Here is a 6,273-nt window from a genome sequence, read left to right as displayed (position 1 = left end):
ACCCCCACCCTGCGCTGCTCGTGTGGTGGCCCAGCGTGGAGGGAGGCCGCCGGGATGCTATCAGCCTCGCTCATCAGCAGGTCAGAAGAACAAACCCCAAGAAGGCCTTGAATGGAGAGGAATGTGAAAAGGTTTTAGTTGCACTGAGCGCTTGATAGATTGAGGAAGAAATGGGAAACTTCCCGATATTTCATTTACTGATATCATCCAAATGTAGCTCTTTTTGCCGGCAGGGCCCCCTTTTTATGTCCTTGAAATTATGTTTATGTCACCAAGTTGCAATAGAAGTCCCATTTGGAGATGAATGTAATGCCAAAGAGTGTTTCTGCGAGTCGTAAAATATTAGTATGAAATCTATCTGTATAATGTCCACAGACAACATACTGTAATTCACATCATTTTTTATATAATAGTCACTTGAATTATATCCACTTGCAGCAGCTAATGCTTTTCTTATGGATATTTTAAACATTCACAGCACCTAGTTATGGTTATCAAAAAGTGTACGTGTCCACTGTAAATTCTGCGCTTTCTTGGCTCTCCACCAGCCAAAAACAAACACTTCCTTTTCTTTGAAGAAAAACCTTGGATGAACACAAAGTGAGAATAGATAGGTTTCTGTCAAAATGTATTAGGTCAAAAATAAAAAACAGTATACATGCTGTTACTGAGTCAGTTCTATAAAAAATACTAATTACATATATGTGTGATTTTCTTCCTTTTCTGTTTTTCTTGTTAAAATCCTTCACTTACCTGGTCTTACCTCCTTTCACCATAAATAACACTTCATTCAACATCCATTAGATCCTCTCTATATACTGTATACTTGAAATCTTATTAAATTGCTCCTTTTGGACAATTGGTTTTCTCTCTGCAAGTGACACACAATTATTTCAGCCTTTTTCAAACACAATTTCAACTTTTCAACATAATAATCCTCGGCTTCTTTAATTTTATTTCAGTCTGTGTCAGTAGTACTTAGTTTAGACTGAAATAAGAGCAAATTTATGACTGGTTTAATACTAAAGGCCATTCTGGCTCCGTTACATCCACTGTTTAGTCAGATGTGCAACCAAGCAAAAATCATCCCTTCACAAATACTCTTGTTGGTACATTACTTCATTTATTATAGATATTTTGTGATGGCAGATTTGTAATTTTTTTCATTTTTAAATAGATTTTTTGCATTTTCTCAAATTATTTTCTTATGTATAGTTTTTTTTTAAATTGCAGTTTATTTCAAATGCACATGCACAAAAACATTCACTTGTGCTTCTAATCTTCCTTTGCAGTTTCAAAATTTCTACATACTTTCAAATTTTGAATTGTTTTGACAAAATAAGACTCCGACTTTTTGCAGTGCAGAATCCTTTCCTTTATTTGCTTAAAGCGTCAATCATTGGTCTTAAATATGAGTATATGTAGGTGTGTTTGCTTGTGCAAGTGATTGGCTGATGGGGTTAAACTGTCAAGGAAACCAGCCCATTGAGTTGTAGCAGCAGCAAAAGCCTGCAGTGATCTGTGTGCACACAAAATGGCTCCAAAACAGCTTCATTGTATCGGGGCTGTATAAAAGACAATACAACGGGGTGTTGTGGCCGGCGCAACAATAGTGGTGAAATTAAAGATGTGAAAAAGCCGGTGGAGGCTGTGTGTAAATGGTTACAGGGGGCTGTAGGGGGGAGGTGGGTTTAAGGCTGCAGAAGCTACAGGTGAGACAGATCCATGTCTGTCACTCTCTTTTCTTCTTCACTACCTCTTTTTCACCCGGCGCGCACATCCATGTCTCCAATTTCTTTTGGCCCGATTTAAGTCCTTCGCCCCACCTAAGTGTGTGAAAGTGTTTGTGAGTGTATCTCCTCGTCACACACAACGCCGGTGTTCGTGTCGAGCAGTGTGAGATTGCCGTTTGTGAATTTTAGAGTCAAAAGAGTAAAGAATAACTGCCCCAAAAATCAATCGGTGCACATAACATACCGGCGCTCAGCATGGTGCTAGAAGGGTTGAAGAGACGCCGCACAGATAGAGGAAAAGCAATAAAAAGGAGAGGAAATGAAAAGCAGCGTGATGTGGCAGGTGATAAGACGTGCACTCGTCAAAAAGGCAATCAACTCAAATAAAAAAAAAAATGCAACAGAAATGTGAGAAACAAGAGATAGATGCATGTGTCACACAATCAAAGTCAAAGGGATCAAAGTTTTGAGTTTGTGTGTAATCCTGTGTGTGGCTCCCTGTATGTCCAGTTTTCCATATTTAATTCATAATCAGTTCCCACCGCAGTCATCTCCACTGCACCCTGTGAGATATCAGAGCTGAGATCTGCCTGGAGGAGGTGAGTGCTGTAAAAGTGCTGGAGGTGCAACATATGAGCTTGATGATTCAATGCTGAGCCTCTAATGCTCTGCTCCGCTCAAGACAACCTGATCATTTAAATAAATAAACAAACATTGGCACTCAGCATTCTCATCCTTCTTTTCCAAACTTGCCATTCTCCTCCTCGCTGCTTCCCTTGCTCGTCTTTCATCATGGCTTCTTCTTTCTGTCCGTTTTACTGTTGTTCTGCACCGCAACAGCTCTCTTGGTGCTTCTCATTTCGTTCTGTTCTCTCATTCTGTGCTTGTTTCTCTCCAGCGACTGGTTCGCAGCCAAAGGGGCCTCTGCTCTGAGCCGTCAAATGCTCTGCAGGTCATTTGAAGGTCAGCTGAGAGGCAACATTAACAGCAGAGACACTCGGCCTGCAGCGTCGAACCCTAGAAGTGATTATCTCCACTCTCTCAAGCATGCTCGCTCACGGCCATTATAGGACACAGTTATTTGTTTGAGTTGCAGAACAGAAGTGAATGAAGTGACGTGTTGATGGCAAAGAAAAGCAGCTCGATCCTGCAAACTAAAGACTCGCCCTTTTCAAAACACTGTAGTAAAAGTGAAGGTAACTGTAAGTAGTAAGTTGTAGTAAACTCATGTGAACAATGAGAGTGCCCCTCTCACAGATGATGTGATAGAACTAGTAAATAAAACAGTTAAATTCCTCGAACGTGCCCAGAGATCTTCAGGTAGTCATGTGCTCTGTCAAATCTCCTCACCCTCATGTGAAACAGGGTACTGTTGGGGTGTGTGTGTCCACATGTGTGCAGTTTTCAGCAGATTTCTTTCTCTTAAAGTGTCCTTGAGTAAAAATCTGACTGCCTGCCAGCTGATGTTCTGATCAGTCGTTGATCCTGACTGACTTCAGAGATGTCAGACAGACTTCCCTGTGGCAGTCGTGTTACTCTCTATCTGATATTGGTTGTCAAGGTTCATTTTTTCTGTCTCATTCATTTCGGATTTAGCCACGTTAAAGTCATTGTCCAACACATTGGTCAGTTACTCGAGAATGTCAATGCACCGCTTTAACAAACTGCTTGTCAGATGTTGAATCTCTTCTTGAAACTCCTCTCTGATGCTGGATTTGGCTGAGCGGCATTTGATATTTTCCCCATTCCCTGCTATAGTGAGATCGACATTTTTGATTTTAATCATCATGACAGCCATTAGCAACCTGCAAAAGTAACGGTATTCCAATATTATTTGACTGTACTTTGTAAGCAGCAAAAAGTGTACCTGCTTAACTCAGCATGTTAGCATCGTGACCAAGTCGTATTTAGCTCAAAGCACCACACAAGTATGCCGAAATACAAAAGTACAGCCATGCTAAGTAGCTGTGGGAGACTTTTTTTGCATGACTACCGCCATTACATGATGAAATTTTGGGGGGAAAAAAGGTTTTTACTCTTGGCTGAGGAAGAAAACATGATTTATAGCTAAAGGTGGAGCCATTTCTTGCTATTACATTGCTAATGTGTTTTTATACATTGACCCTCCACAGCATTAAAACCACTGACAAATGAAGTAAATAACATCAATCATCTCATTACAATGCAATGCTGAGAACTTTGGATGCTGGTGTTCATCTGGATATTACTTCAACTTCTATGCGCCACCTAAACATTGTTCCAGATCCAGCACCCAAAGGATCCAACTTTCTCAGAGATGTTTGATCAACACATTTTTAGCCAGGTGTTTTAATGTTGTGGCTGTTGAGTGTAAATTAACACATTTGGCGATTTGATACCTCAAGACTGTCCTGGTGGGTGTAGTCTGCTCTGTGTGAAATTTCAGAGCAATGGCCAATTGGCTTAGTTGGTTCGAACGTTGTCGACACAACTATGTTCTTTCTCCAGAGCTCTAGTTAGTGTTGGAGAATGGTCGGACTGCATCTCATAGTTAGTCTGCAACAGTGGGAAAACAATGCTCTGGCTTGTTTGTATTCCTTCATTCCAATCACAGTTGTCTTGTGAGGGACTAAGCCCAGGACACAGCAATGGCACTGCTGCAAACACTAGTAGTGACAGGGCAATTGTTTTGGTGGAAGATTTGCAAACAGGGAGGCAAGCATTGTCAATGAATTGGCTAATTCACCCAAAGATGTATGAACTTTTTTCAGTATGGAGGTTGCGAGCTTAGAAGTTGTTGCTGTTATTTCCCGTAATGAAAGAGATACTCAAAATGGTGACATAGAGATGATGGACGAGGAGGTAAAAGCTGAGGGAAATGTGAACCAGAAATGTAAGTCTCATACCTGCAGTCTACATTCAATGAGCTGAAACTGAATTAATATTATTATTAGGTTATCATGGTATCCTAAAGCAGTGATCACCAGACATCTATTGAAACTTCTGCTTGACTGGAAAGACTGGAAACTAAAACCAGACCTGTTTGGACCAGTGAGGAGATGCTAGCCTTTCTCAAATGATTACATAAAACAAATTCAAAAGCCCTATTTGCAGCATGTTTTTTCCCCACATTTATTGTTGTTGAAGTGAATACCGTTCTTTAAATTAGATTTTAATTATTACATTATCTCATTATGTCCTGCTCTTCTGTTAAAGCACTCAATTTGAAATTTGCATGCTTGTGGCTAACTCCTAATATTTGTGCAGTAATAGATGGAAAAGCTCACTCAGTTTTTAAATTCTATGCTATATATGAATAGAAACTTAACTTTTACATCTATCATTTATCTCAACCCGTTTGGAACAGGGTCAAATAGTTTTGTCTTACGATGCGTCGTACAAACTAGTTTGTTTCAAGAAAGACATGCATAGGGCAGCATAGGTGCAACGTACCTGAGATGTTTTGTCCCTCCTTCTCTCTTTCCTGCCCTCCCGGCCTAGATACCCCGCCTCTCAGATTTCCTGAGGGCTGAGCCCTGGGCTTTTTGTCAACTTTGTTATAAGATAGTGGGGCCCAGACGCCCAGTCCCAGGGGCCCTAACACACAGCACATTAGCTTAGTGCCTACAGTGTAGCACTGTCAGGCAGATGTATTTCTCCCTCCCTCTGTTCTGCACCCTCCCTCCTCCTTTCATTGGCGCAACAGGCAGAAGAAAAGAGGTGATTGTTTGTAGACAAGAGGGATGAATTTGTCTGCCTCAGACAGGAGAAGAAAAGCAGTTTGAAAGGGACTTGTCAGTGGTTGTGGATCGGGTGGTTGGAGGGTGTCCCACTTTTCAGAGAGAATGCACCGTGTGTCAGCATGTTCTACCTTTCTGCCGAGCCCAGTCAGTCACATTGTGTGTGTGTGTGTGTGTGTGTGTGTGGTGTGTGTGTGTAGTGTGTGTGTGTGTGTGTGGTGTGTGTGTGTAGTGTGTACAGTGTGTGCAGTGGTGAACATTCTTGTTTCGTTGTGGTTAGATGGAACTTCACTGTTGGAGTTTTGTCATAATTTAGCCTCTTTACTGTTACATTAAAATCTTCCACTCTCTGTTTTCTATGTTCCTTTTTGGACAAAGCTTTGTATATTGCTTACTTACAGAATTTAAGTTATGTTGCTTGGTAGTGTCTACATTGGGATTTCTCCTACTGTAAGTTTTTTTTTTTTTTTTTTTCAGTGGATGGGTCGACCTTTATGGAAGTTAAAACACTGACATATTTCCATATTCACATCAGTTCACTCAGGGAGAGTATGTCAGTTTGTCTGTGGATATGTAAGTTTTGTCGTCACATTCATTTCTGCCTTGGGGTTTTGAAGATCAATAATGCTAGCCCTCTCGTTCTCTTTTCTCTTATTGCTTTTTGTGCATTTCAATCCTCTTGAGACCCAAGCAGAGAAAAAAACCTTTGTGTGTCAAACCTAGATCTCACTGCAGCTCATCCCAGACTACAATAGAACACCACTGGAGCAGATCTGAGATATCTCACTTTTCTACTACTTAATGAGGACGAAATGACTGAA

Source organism: Acanthochromis polyacanthus, chromosome 5 (genome assembly GCF_021347895.1).
Source record: "Acanthochromis polyacanthus isolate Apoly-LR-REF ecotype Palm Island chromosome 5, KAUST_Apoly_ChrSc, whole genome shotgun sequence".
In the NCBI taxonomy this organism is placed as follows: Eukaryota; Metazoa; Chordata; class Actinopteri; family Pomacentridae; genus Acanthochromis; species Acanthochromis polyacanthus.
The sequence above is the reverse complement of the archived record's forward strand: the minus strand, read 5'-3'. Positions refer to the sequence as shown.